Genomic DNA, 14,705 nt, shown 5'->3' on the forward strand with positions numbered 1-14,705 from the left:
TTTCATGTCACACACATAGATAGTTAACCACTCAACTCTTTAATGTGTGTGTGTATAATTAATGAGCATGGCTAACAAACAGTTATCAGTTGCAATGAGTACTATGCACAGTAATGACTGCAAAAAATACACTTGCTTCCCAAACTTCCCTTTGGCAATTGGTGTAAGTTAATGCCTGCAATATAAATGAGCTAGGGTTCTAATCTAGCATACTGCACATTTTATTAATTCATGTCTACTCAATTTTAAAAACTAAAGAACAACCTATTGATAATTATAAATAACAATAACTATATATAGCACTGGAGGTCATATGAATTATATGTGTGACTGAGGGTATACTGACAATTATGTTTCTGTACTTGAAAGTGTCTTTTCTGCTCTGGGACAGGCTTCATATTTCAGTGATAGTCATATACTCATGAATGTCTAAACCAGGACCTTTTCAGTTCACACACATAGATGGTTAATCACTTTCTCTTTAATGTGTCCATATAATTAATGAGCATGTCTGACCAACACTTCTTCTGTGGCAAGGATAAAAAAAAATTCAATGTGAAAGAATATGTTTTGTCTATTTTACATATGTTTGAATCCCACATTGTACTTATTACTTTTATCATTGTATAAAGCCACACAAAAAATGTGTCAGGTCATAAAATGTATACATCCCAATACATGTCTGCAAAGTTAAATCAACTAACAGGTACAGCGGTAACCAACTCATAAACTAATGGCAGCTGTCACATTATCCTTCCTGTTACATAAAGTACCTTATTTTCTATTTGGCAATGTTGTTCTCCACATAGCATCATGAAACCCATTTGGCATGGTTGTTCAGGTTTGTGCACAAGCCTTAAATGTGATAACATGAATTGTTGGGAAAATACAGTAACTGTTGCTGTTTGATCTATGTGACCATAGCAGGAGCAAGAAAGAAAGGTGCCCAATTTAGGGTCAAAGGTGGGATGTAGAGGAGACCAGAATATTCACTGGACTCCTTATAAAGTGCCACACCATAAGCTATTACATGGGAACTATCCGAGTCTCAGTATAAATCAGAGGCTTGGAATAGTGTTGCCAAGGCTGTCTCAAGTGCGACTGGCATTCCATGCACTGGAGAGCAATGCAGACACCACTACAGTGACTTGAAAATGTGTAAGCAGGCACAACTCAATCAGTGGTGGAATGACTTTAGGACTGCTGACATCCCATAACTGTGCAAGCATACAGACAAAGATACTTTAAATTATATAGAAAGTTCAATATAGCCAAGACTGGTATGTATAATGCTGTTCTCTTTTTCCTCTCCTTTTTATTTTACAGCCACCAAGGAGATTTCAATGAACAGGGAAGCCCATGCTGAACATTTGGAAATACTAATAAATGCAAGGGCTATGTAAGCAGTGCAAAATAATTATTATTTTATCAGAAGTATTGCTCTTTTATACATTAGTAGCACATTAAGCATGCATATCATTACTGTAAAATCAAACATACATGCTTCATATTCTAGTTCAAGGCAATTGCAATAATCAGTTATAATAGTGTATTCAGGTATTATGGGATCAAATCCCCCAGGCAACAAATATATTGTAAAATAATTTAAAAATATTACATAATAATTGCAAGAAAATTTGCATTAATGCCATGTTGTTAACTTAATCTGTATTATTTGAAAAATATATGTGCAATATATATATATATATATATATATATATATATATATATATATATATATATATATATATATATATATATATACATGGTTTCACTTGAAACCATCGAATTAACACTACGTCGAGTGTCACATCATCGAGACTACAACGTCGTAAACTGAAACCAATGAAAACTAAAATCATCGAGAGTCATAGCATCGACTTCAACGAAAATTGAAATCATCGAGATACATACCATCGAGTTTAAGGTATACATGTAGCTATACTGTCAGAGTTCCATATATGTTTGCTACATAGTGTATATTCGTACATACCTTCTCATTTTCAATTCGTGAAGTTATGCAGTTTGTTTCGACGGTTTGCAACTCGATGGTTTTACTTTTCATTGGTTTGGGTTTATGACATTGTAGTCTCGATGATGTGAGACTCGACGTAGTGTTAATTCAATGGTTTCAAGTGAAACCATATATATAAATAAATACTGCGAGAATTACTTCGAACAATTATCAGTCATAGTTTCTTTTTATTAAAAAGTAGAATAAATGTAAAAATAAAATCATATTTATTTCATACTAATTTATTGTATCTGACATACAATGGTTCTAATTATCTTTTTCTTTTTTTTCCTCTCTTACCCCACCCCTTATCATTTTTTTTATTTTTATACGTGTGCTAATAGTGTTCTGAACTTCAGCTGTTCTCAGTCTCTTATAATCTACTTAGAGGTGATCTCTGCTTGACTTACAAAGCCATGTCCAACCCAGCCCTACTTGAAATGCTACACATAAAGAAATCCCAATCTTTCCATGCCACATGCTCCAGAAATCAGAACCTCATTACCACAATTAACAGAACATGCTAGAGTGACAGGTTCATCTTCCAAAGACTGCCCATACTCTGGAATAAGCTTCCCATTCATGTCAAGCAGAGCACCTTGCTGGCCCTCTTCAAGAGAAATCTTGATGAGTGGATGGGTAACAGAAAGTTCACTCCAAAGATCATTCCAGTTGCCCTATTAGCTAGGGGCACTATGAACTAACATCAGGTGGCATGGTGCATGGGCAATATTTTTGGGGTAGGCTCCAGGGCCATTAGCCTAGTACACACCTATGAACCTATGAATCAATGTATGACAACTGATAAAATGATTTCCAGCATAGGTAGGTGGGCCAACCAGTACAACTCAGCCTGCCTCCTCCAGCAGTTGCTGCACTGCTAAAAACACATCTGAGAGCCAACCTGGCAGTACTGCCTCTGCAGCCTTTGCACTACCTAGGCCATCAACATCAGGTAGCATTACACCAGCAGCTGGTGCAGTGGTACCCCCTGGGAGTATTGGTGGAGGTGGAGATTTTGTCCCCCACCAGGAGATGCCAGGTATGGTGCATGAGGTTGTGGAAAGTACAGCTTGTCCACATTTCAACCTGATTGCAAAGATACTCATCAGAATGGTGGGAAAAAGAAAACATCAATCACTCTAACAGCAAGATCATGAAGGGGACAGTGATGACAGTTCTGAGGATGAGTACTAGATTTTAACTGTCCCCGTGCTTGCTGTACATGGGCATCCGATGCCCCCTCCCTATCCCCAATCATGGTGTCCCCCAAACTTTTGTGTCCTTTACCATCCCTGTTCCTGTCTTGTCTGTCCTCTTTGCACCTATTTCCTTACCTACCATAGTTACTGGACCCTGACATACCTATGGCTGTTAACCAACTTTTCTCTCTTAATGAAATAAAATAAAAAATGAGCATCTGTCCCACAAAAAAAAATCTTCCCATACATAACTCTCCACTTTTCACATGTGTCTTCTTGATGCACTCAATTCAGTCCAATTAGCTCTACGGCATTACTGTATTGTTGCCACCCATCTTTGTTGTGGTGGCAGTCCATATTCAACTAATATTCTTTCCATGTTCATTTTACAGTGCTGAAGAAGTGGATAACTATAGTTCTTACACAATTCCCTTCTGTACATTCCTATATTGCTTTTCCTTTGTTCTTCCCCCTGATTGCCTCCATTTCACCATTTTCCTGTCTACCCTATTCTTACACCTTTATTCTGGTCAAAAAATAGAATCACACAACACACACAAGGCAGAACTGCTGTGTAATGTATCTCTTCCCTTTTTGTCCTTTGTGTTTGCACATCATACACCAATGCTGAGCAACAGTGAATGGCTCTTCAAGTCCTATGGCATGGTGTGGTTACCTCAGCACAATGCTGCATAAACTCACTGTGACAGGGAAACACATAGTTAAAGCAGAATAAAGGAAGTTATAGTAAATATTTCCTATAATATTTATGTAGATTGATGACTGTATAAAAATGCCAATCCATATATGTACTGTTGACATAAATCAACTGAGTATTGTTCATTTTTATACAGTAGTCAAACACTGTAGTCATTCCCTCTCACATTTAAAAAAATATCACATGTAATTATTTAATTATATCCTGAATAGATATGTTAAAAATTAGATTGAGCCTGATTCAAACCCTGTATCATCTGTGCTCAAAATAAGAGCTCAGTACTGTTATATATGCTGCCACAGAGACAGGTAGGCAGCAGCTGTTTTTATTACACTCAGTAATGTCCAAAGTGGTGATTGTTGTGCCTCTCCACTTAGCATTTTTGCATGGTGGGATGCAAATCAAAGGAACTTATTAGCTTACCATTTCGGTAAAGGGTCATGTTTGCTCACCTCTTAAATCTGTGCAAATGGGGAAGGAAATAGCAACAGTCCTTAATGTTATAAACCCTATGATGCAACATTTTCTAATATAAAATGCAGTATGAACACTGTGGAATCTGTCAGCTATTTCTATCGTAGCCTATATGGATAAGTACTTTTCAAGTTCAAGTAGTAAACATGAAATGTGTATCTCACATATGCAAGCACTTTGCATTCAAACGTGCAAACCATTTGCTTGTTGATGTGCTATGGAAAGAGCTGATTGACAGCAATTACTATGTTTAGTGCATAGTTACTCGTCATCCCATGATAATCTATCTACAACCACAGGGAAAGGGAAAGCACTTGCTACTGAATGACCACATATTTACTCAGACAGACTCATATGTGCCATGCACCCATGCACTTGAAAATGGATATGTCAGTACTAGTTCCCAAATGTCAGCTACACTACAGAAATAAATAGCGCAACTGCACTGTTACATCATCTAAAGCTTTATACTGACAATACACATTCAGATTGCCTTATCCATGTATTAATGTGGACATCAATTCTTCACAAATATGAACACATACTGAGAAACAGCTGCATATGCCTCAATTGTGCTACATGTATTAATGTGGACATCAATTCTTCATAAATAAGAATGCAGTACATACACAGTTACATCCTTCTGATCACAAAACATGTATGTATGTATGTGACAATAAATATGTAATGTACACAACATACTGAGAAACAGCTGCATATGTCTCAGTTCTGCTGCACACATTCCTGATAGGTTTTTGCATCTGTTTTGAGAAGCTGTCTTTTAAAGTATTCCTGCACATTGAAAACACAACAGGAAATGCAAAATCCACACTTTGCACATTGCTCTCATAACAGGATATTTTACCCACATCATATAATGATGATGGCATCATATATAAAGACCATTATGGCAAGGTAAAAACATACTTCAGAGATGGTGCATTCATTAACTACTGTGTTCTGTGGATTGGAATAAATACATATATGTGGTTAAATTAAAACAGCAGCCATATTATGTTTGTGTCTCTATGTATGTGTAAGTGTGTGTGCATAGTCAGAGGGACGTCAGTCTGTATCCTACTATGAATCCAGTCCTGTGCAGAACTAATGTCTTGACAGTTGTACATGCCAACCCAGCTGTTTCATGTAGCATCCAACACTTTCTCACAAACATCCAATGATGAAGTTGTCCATTATAAATTGTCCCCCAGCAATGTAAAATTCCGACTTGTGCCATGGTGCTTGCATTAAGTACCAGGTTCTCCAGATGGCACTTAACTGTTGTTTTTCTGTAGTCAGAAGAACATGAATCTGTATCCTACTCTCAGCAATCCAGTTCCATAGAGAACAAATATTTTGACAGTTGTACATGCCTTCACATCCATTTCATACAGGCCTCCCAAAATCTTCTCTCAAACATCCAGTGATGATGTCATCCACTTTAAATCATCTAGCAGCAGTTTAAAAGTCAGACTTGTGCTGTGGTGCTTGTGTTAAGTACTGTGTTCTGTAGATATTTAGGTAGGGGTTCTAGTCTCACTGCAGGCAGTGCCTGTGTTCAGTTAATTCACATCTGAGAGCCCATTTTACATAATGTGAGCCACTGCTACTAAAATCTTCTTCTCACAAACATACACTGCTATGTCATCAGCTATAAAGTATTGTCTGACACAATAAAAGCCGGACTTATGTTGTGGTGCTTGTGTTAAGTAATGTTTTCTGTAGATAGTTCTAGTTTCACTCTGCTCATATTGTGACTGTGTATGTTCAGTTAATTCACAAATGAAATGTCATTTTAGAATTGAATGTGAGACACTGTTAATACCATCATCTTCTCACACCATCATCTTCTCACAAGCGTACACTGATGATGTCATCAGCTATAAAGTCCTGTCTGCCACTATAAAAGACAGAATTGTGCTGTGGGGCTTCTGTTAGTTACTGTATTATGTTGATAGTTATGTGGGGGTTCTCATCTCACTGTGGTTAACTGGTGTGTGTTCATCCACAAATCAGTATGTTGACAATTTTAGAATGGCATGTAAGTCCACAGCTATGTCAGACACTCATCTGAACATCTTGTAACAAACACTGATGATGTCATTCTGTATATAGTGCACTCTGACATTATTCAAGTGACATTTGTGCTGTGGCAGTAATGTTAAGTACTGTGTTCTCCAGTTTCTATAACTACATATTTAGGGGTTCTAATCTGACATTCAAATAATTTTTTGAGACAATTTTACAATGAGATGTGACTCCACAACCATGTCAGACACTCATCCCAACACAGTCTTCTCAGCATACAATGAAGCTATCATACTCCATAAAGTGCAATGTGACAGTGTTAAAGTCAGGCATATGTAGTGGTGGTACTGTTACTTTGTATGAAATGCAGCATCTATACCTACACTGGTGTAATGTTCATTTCAGAACCAGTGTACTGCTGTGTGTGTGAATGGCGGTTATTGTATGATCTTTTGAATCAGTTTTCATTTCAATGCCACTTAGGGGATCCTTTCACATAGCTCCATGCATCCAAAATCCACCTTTTCCCTCTGACATGACATCTTTCCTGCATAGGGATGGAAGATTTCCTCATGTCAAAGATGCATACACACATCCATGACCCTCTGCAAGCTATCTCCAGACCACTAGATCTGTGATTGCTAATTCTGTCATAGGGTAGTGCACATATCACATATGGAGAGAAGCACTACGTAATGCAATAAAACAAATATACACATATACACACATAGCCTTACTATCTTCCATCATATATTAATCTATATTTATTCATTTATTGACATTTGATTACCAGGAAAGTCCATCTGGGTAAAAGCTCATTTTCAGCAGAGGCCCAGGAAGAAAAGCTCCAAATTATTACAACACATTTTAAAAACGTAATTTTACAATCTTCAAAAATAAAACAGAAACATCTGCAGCTTAAATAATTATAACAATTTAGTCATAATATAAAAACATTGGTTAAAAATCAATAGAAGGTATATGACAATTATTTAATATTTAGAGAAATGTTAGTTTGTAGAGAAATTAAAGTTAAGTTAGTCTAATACAAATAGGAGCTGCAATATGAAGTGAGGGGAAAACAGGCTTTTGGTATATTTAGTGAGAAAGTCAGGGAAGAGAATTAGGTAGCAGCAAGGAAGTAAGTGAAGAAGGGAGGGTAAAGCAGTATAAGGAAAGAAAAGGTACTTGTTCACATTTAGAGATTTAGTTTATCCTAGATTTGAGCAAGAAGAGAGCAAGATTTTTATCTAGGAAATATTTCTGAGTGGTTTTGAAAGATGAGAGGGAGGGTCTACATCTGATGGATATAGGTAAGGAGTTTCAGGCCTTAGCAGCCTTGTATGAGTACTGATAATGCCCATCAGATTTGCTAGGTTTGTTGAAAGACAGGAGTTTTTGGTCAATGGATTGCAATGACCTGCTGGGAACATAGTTGTTTAGAATGTTTTTAGTACTGTACAGGCAGATGGATGCTGGATAATTGTATAGGTGGTAAGACGCTGTTTATATGTTAGTTGATGTAGCAGTTCTAACTAATTTAGACTTTTCAGTGCTATATAGTGGTGGGTTCTGAAAGGGGTATGTGCTACAAATTTAGCAACATTTTTATAGCATTGTTCAAGTTTTATTTTTTGTGAAGCCTGGAGGTTAGTAAGGATGGGAGCACCATAAAGAAGAGTGGAGAGGAGATAAGTAGTGGCAAATGTAGTTTTAGTGAGAAATTTCTTGGCTCTAAACCATCCCTAGTTTTTCTTATTTTTTTTTTATACAATTTTGTATATGCAGGTCGAATGTAAGATTATCATCTGCTATCACTCCTAATAGTTTTCTATTAGAAGTGATTTCAATGGTTGTATTATCAAGAGAGAGGACTTTATTTTTTTTTTTTTTTATGAGAGAGAGATTTGGGGGAAAAAAGTAGTGGTTTGGTCTTTTTTGGACTGAGCATGAGCTGTTTATTATGAAGCCATGTTTCAGTGGCTGTTAAAGCTTCCTGATTAATTTTTTAAAAGTTTACCATGTTGTCAAATGAGAGTTTAATTATTTGCATATTGTACTAAGGTGGTCTGTTGTGTGGAAGTATAGAGGGCGTTGGTGAAAATGTTAAGGAGAAGGGGACCAAGGATAGAGTCCTGTGTTATACCGGTGGTGACAGAAAGGTAAGGAGAGAGTGTGGAGTTCCATTTTACTGACTGATACCTATTGAGCAAGTAGCTTTTGAAACACAGAAGGGTAGTCTGAGAAAGACTGGCTGAGGACATTTGAAGTAGAGCTCTGCTGTGACTAAGTATGTCAAAGGCTTTAGCCAAGTCTATAAATAAGGAAGAGACTAGTTTGCCATTATCTCTGTCTTTTTTGACTGCATCTATATAGCTTAGAAGGGCAATGCTAATATTGTGAGAAAGACGGAAGCCATGTTGTGTAGGGGATACGAGTTCTTCCTGCAGGAGATAGTTTAGCAATTGTTTTTGAATACATTTTTTAAGTATTTTGGGCAGGGGAGATAAGATTGCTATAGGCATAAAGTTATGAATGTCTGTTGAATTTCCTCCTTTGTGCACAGGGATAATTTGTGACTTTTTCCATAGAGAGAGGGAACATGGGATTTCTGAACTGACTTATTTATAAGGATTAAGACAGGATATTCAGTGCTACTGGCTGCTATTTTTACATGCCCACTTGGAAAGTCATCAGCTGAAGAAGAGCACAGTTTAAGTTTGCTTAAGAGTAGTTTCAAAAAGGACACAAGTAATCTCTTGACTTTTTATCAAACCCATGTGTGATTGATTAAGGCAACATTGTGTCTGTTACATCTGTTTGATCTCTTCAAGGAGGTCACCAAGGGCATACATGAGTAAAAGTCTATCATCCTGTGTAACATGACCTGGTCAAGGCATTTTATACAAACTCACACCAAGGTATTACAGAAAAAATGTCTCAAGTGGACATAACCACCAACCTCACCAAGTGGGTAGGGAAATGGGTCACATACAAGCCACATAATATCGAACTATGTGAAGTCACCTCTAGCTAGAGTCCAGTGACTAGGTCCATACCTCAGGATTCTGTACTAGGTCCTTTCCTGTTTAGTATTTAAGTCTCAGAAGTCAAAACAAACTTACACATCCTTTGTATAACCAGCTTTGTGGACAACTGCAACTTGAGGACAAACATTGAATCCAAGAATGGTATTTGCATAATGCAGGAAATATTAACACACAAAAACGATTATTTCCAGAACTATGGAGAAACAGTAGAGGAACAAAACTCATAACTAGTTCCTATATATAACAGCAAATATACATGCTAATAACAATATAGACAGTGCACCTGTATGAGCAGACCAAGTGGTACATGACCTGGGTGCTCAGGTAGATAGTAAGCAATCTTCCACCAGTATGTGCCAGAAGTGGTGACAAATCCCTTGTATGGAGCACTACTCCTGAATGGAGGCAGGCCATCCACATCGAAGGACATTATAATCCCATTGGTCTCAGCCCTCATCACACTAATGATTGAGTACAATGCATCCTTTTGCATGTACCTCACCACACATCTTCTAGGGATGATTTACTTAAGAGTATCACTTTTGCCACACATCTTATTGGCCATACCTAAGTATTTTTTGTGATACACAACCATTAGGAGTTAACAGTGCAGGACTCACTTCAAAGTGTCATACAAGATGCATGTATGATATGTGTTCCTATGATGCACCCAGTAAGTACATATCTCAGTGACAAGATTGATGGCATGGGTTCCATTCTTGCAAGTGTGGATTGTGACATATATATCATGCAAACCCCTCAAATAGCCAAGATTTCTCATAATGTAAAGTATAGGTGTAACACTGTCCCCTCCTAATTCCTCCAAAAAGTGGTAATTTTGAAGAAGGTGTTCTTGATTATCCTTATAGATTACTGAATAATCATTACAGTTGCATACGTGTGTTCATATAAAACATGCATAATAAAGACACTCATATGTTATATCAATGACTCAGATTAATGGTGGTATTATTATGATATTGTCCATGATTGTGCATGTTTCTGTTTACTGTTCTCCATGAGCCTGTTGCTATGTGCCCTGATTGGTTGACACCTATACTGAGATTACATTCATATTCCAGCAACTCATTTTGCACATCTTCACAATATGCATCTACCCCCTCTTGTATATACCGTCCATGATAAATGTCCTATCCAGTGATCATGTCAGGGTGCTTATATCACAAGCAGTCATCTCCACTGATATACGACCTTGTATGACAGTCACATAATATTCAGTAACTGTGTGATGATATGACTATACCCACACAGGAGGTCTAAACAGCAGTATGTACTCGATTATGTACATATATGATTAATGTTAATGCAACCACTGTCTTGGCTTTGTGGTGTACATACATTCACATGCCCTTATCTGCTATACATTGCCATGTTTCACTTGTCCTCTTCCCCTTTCTTCATTCCTACCATTCACGTATGTGGACCATTTCAAAAGATGCACTTCCCCAAAATAGTGTATTTATAATGCCTTCTACGTACTCTTGATGATCACAGCCAAACCTTTATTTCAGTATGCATAAAACATGTTTGTACTGTAATCTGCTCTGCTTGTACTTTCCTGTAATGTGTTAGAACTGTATTCATTGCCTTAAATTAGACCCTGGTAGTCATTGTAGCTGCCTACACAATCATGCAGAACTAGATTGCTTCTAAGTAAACATGTGTGCATGTCTGAAGGACTTCATGCTGTTTACATGGTTTCCTGGCTGGCGACACTTTTGCTGGCCATAAAACCACACTTGTATCCATGTAAGCATGATGCACAGCATACATATGCAATGAGTACTGCTTCTCATCTCACTAACATATAAACTCCGTGTAGGCTTCACACTAAGCCTACATGGAGTTTATTGAATCCCCGGGGCTGTGTTTGTGACTGTGTTCAGTTATCTTTAAGCTTTCAAATCCCATTCCAATTATATAATCCTGTGAGGTCACCTATTAAACATGCTGCATTGCCCATCTCATTTGCATATTTTAAGAGTACCATTGATTGTTAATCTTGCAATATATTTTAACAGGTCTACTTGCCTTTACAGAAAATACACATAACCAAAACTTACATCATCAAAATCACAAAATCGAAAATTCACTACAACGAAAACGTACTATACCACAAGTCAGTACATGAAACAACAAATTCCACATAAAAATAAATAAATAAATAAATAAACTCAAAAATGTATCTTTTTTTACATTTTTGCAGGGGTGACAAGCCCCCCCCCTGCACCCCCTGCACCCCCCACACCTCTGCAGATTACATATACCAACTCCAAGGTTGCAATACAGTGGGGAAACAGGTACATTTTCTGAGCCTCACTGTACTGCGATCTCCATTTAGAAGCTCAGAGTGCTATGTAGCATCCACAGCTGACAATTCTTTAATTAAAAAAAACAAAACAAACACTGCAGCTCCTGTAGACTAGGGTGCCAGAAGTGCTGTTCATAGCCAGAGATACATGTTCGATGCACTGACTTTCAGTATTATAACTTTTCGCTGTAATGAATTTTCAATACTGTGGTCTTAGGATGTAACTTTTGGTTATGTGTCTTTTTGATAAACACAAGTAGACTTATTTTAGCACACATATACTTTGTTGAGTGTCTACTTTCTGTTGCTGGCATTCCCTCAATGATATGGGCCAATGTTGTCCATCGCTCTTATAGCTTTGGTCTGCATGTTTCACAAATGCATGGTATATGTTATGTGTACATTTACCTTCCTGCAATGTATCATCATTGTAATGTAGGGGACTATATCAGACTGTTGAATGCTGACAACTTCAAAGCTTCAAACTTCGAACTTGAAAGTTCAAAGTCTAAAAACGTCGATTGTCAAAAAAAAAAAAAAAACACTCAAAATCCCCCCCCCAAAATAAATAAAACACTCTATGCGGGGGGGGGTCAAAGCCCTCTGCACCCCCCACACCCTCGTTACTTAAATATACCAACTCCAAGATCGGACTACAGTGCAATAAAGGGAAATCTTCCCTTCCCGCACTCTATGGCAATCTCCATTATATGTTTCGATGTTTTTACACTTCGAACTTTCAAGTTCGAAGTTTAGTGCTTCAAACTTGTCAGCATTCGACATTATGACTTAGACCCTAATGTAACTGTACTGCTACAATATGACCTTGTGCCACCATGATGGGTATCATACACATGCAAAGCATATGCATAAAAAGTGGTGGCAGTTAAGTATATTTCATCAGTGTTTATGTCATACTTGTGTGTTGTGCATTACCTAGAGATTTATATGCTTCCTGCCTGGCACAGGCTTTCTGCCCATAAACAAGCTTGCATTTCTTAGCTTTCACACATATGCATTGCATACCTGAACACTCGTACGTTTATGGTGTGTATGCTTATCTATTTTTTGCACAGGCACATTAATCTTTTGCTGTGATACTGTTATTTGGCATTGCGCTTAGTTGTTTGCCTTTTGCATGCAGGGTTATGCATTCTAGTCTTTCCTGCATTTGCTCATCCTTGCTATTGCTTGGCTTACACTTACACTGCTGACAGTCTAGTGGATGGCGGGATTCAGTATCCATTGTGTACTGTAATGACAGCACTCTCCATTTAGTGTTCTCTAACACACACCTATCATCAGTCATACTCATTCTGGTTTGCAACATCTCAGCAAAGAACTGTGCATTGATACATATGAATTTGTGTATCGTACCATGTCTGGTAAGCATCTCCATCTTTTTTGTCATTTTTCCTTCACCCTTGTTGTATTGTCTATATGTGTGCTGTCTGTGTACCTTACCTACCCTTTATGTGTATTTACAACCATGGTCTGCCATGCATTTATGTGTCTTTTTCATCTATTCTGTTTTCCAAAAAAAGGCAAAAAATGTGGATTATTCCCACCAAAGAGTTTATGGATTATATCGGATTCAGCAAATTGTGATGGGTGCACTTATATACAGTATATGTCCATCTACATATTTCGACAATATCTGCAAATGCTTGTAATTATTTGCCACTTTTCAGACACAAGAGTTGATGCACATTTGTCTTAATTTAGTACATTCCATGTACTAATGAAAGTTCCATTAGGACTGAATTCCATCCATACATGTGCATTGGTAATGTATTTCATGACTTTTCCTGCAATATGTATTTGACATGACTGATTATGGTTGCTCTGATGTTGCTGGTTATGTCTGCCTTGGGATGAGGTATTCTCCATAGACTGAGGTATATTTGCATAATACTTAGTTATCTACAAATCTTGCATGGGACTTGATAGATTCCACCCAGTTCTGTGAACTTTATGGGATCTAACCCATCAACTTTCTAAATTTATATCAGTAATATTTAAAATCTGTCTGCATTTTTTGGCTTTGTCTAAATGTCTTAAGCTGAGAGCTATGATACACACCCATTTCAAAACCCACATTGCACAGATATATTTATTACACAAACCACAGCAGTGTAAGAACAACGCAGGAACAAGAAAAGTCGCACCTTATATTCCAAATGTTTTATTCAATGTATTAAACAATTCAAATCACATACTCTAGTAAACATAAGCGCTTTTGTTCAAATGCCATCTGATGCATGATGATGATGATGCTGTCACTGCAACAGGAAGATATAGTACAGATACGTTAACAAGTGCCTTATGCAAATCCTAACAGCAATAACATCCATAGATGTAACAAACAAGATGGCCACATTTCATGGTTTAATTTCTCTGCATGTCTGCATGTCTCTCCAGTTTCTCCCTCTCCTTTCACATAGCAATGACAGTGAATTATAAGTAAATGACTATTAGATGTATAATTTGATATTGTCAGTTTCAGTGGTTCAGCAGTTAACACACTCTCATTTAATGGCAGAAGATCAGAAGGTTATGAGTTCTACTCCCATGCCGAGTGGTTGGATTCATTTTCCAATACTGACACTACACTATAGCTCAAGGGGGCAGTGTTGCACTCTTGAATGTACCCTCATTTAGCTGGGACATTAAAATTGAGGTCCTATGTGTCTGGAAGAGGATGAAAAAGATCATGAGGCATTTATTAAACAGAGTAAAGGCACTTTATTAAAACATCGATACAATTTCACAAAGTACATGCTAAAATAATGTCTACAGCATAAAAATGTTTCGTACAGAAAAAGGCCTCAATCTCACACTTTTACAATCTAATGTTTTTGAGCACAATTAAATACAATAATTGTTG

Source organism: Protopterus annectens, chromosome 3.part0 (assembly GCF_019279795.1).
Source record: "Protopterus annectens isolate FY-2018-M chromosome 3.part0, PAN1.0, whole genome shotgun sequence".
NCBI lineage: Eukaryota > Metazoa > Chordata > Ceratodontiformes > Protopteridae > Protopterus > Protopterus annectens.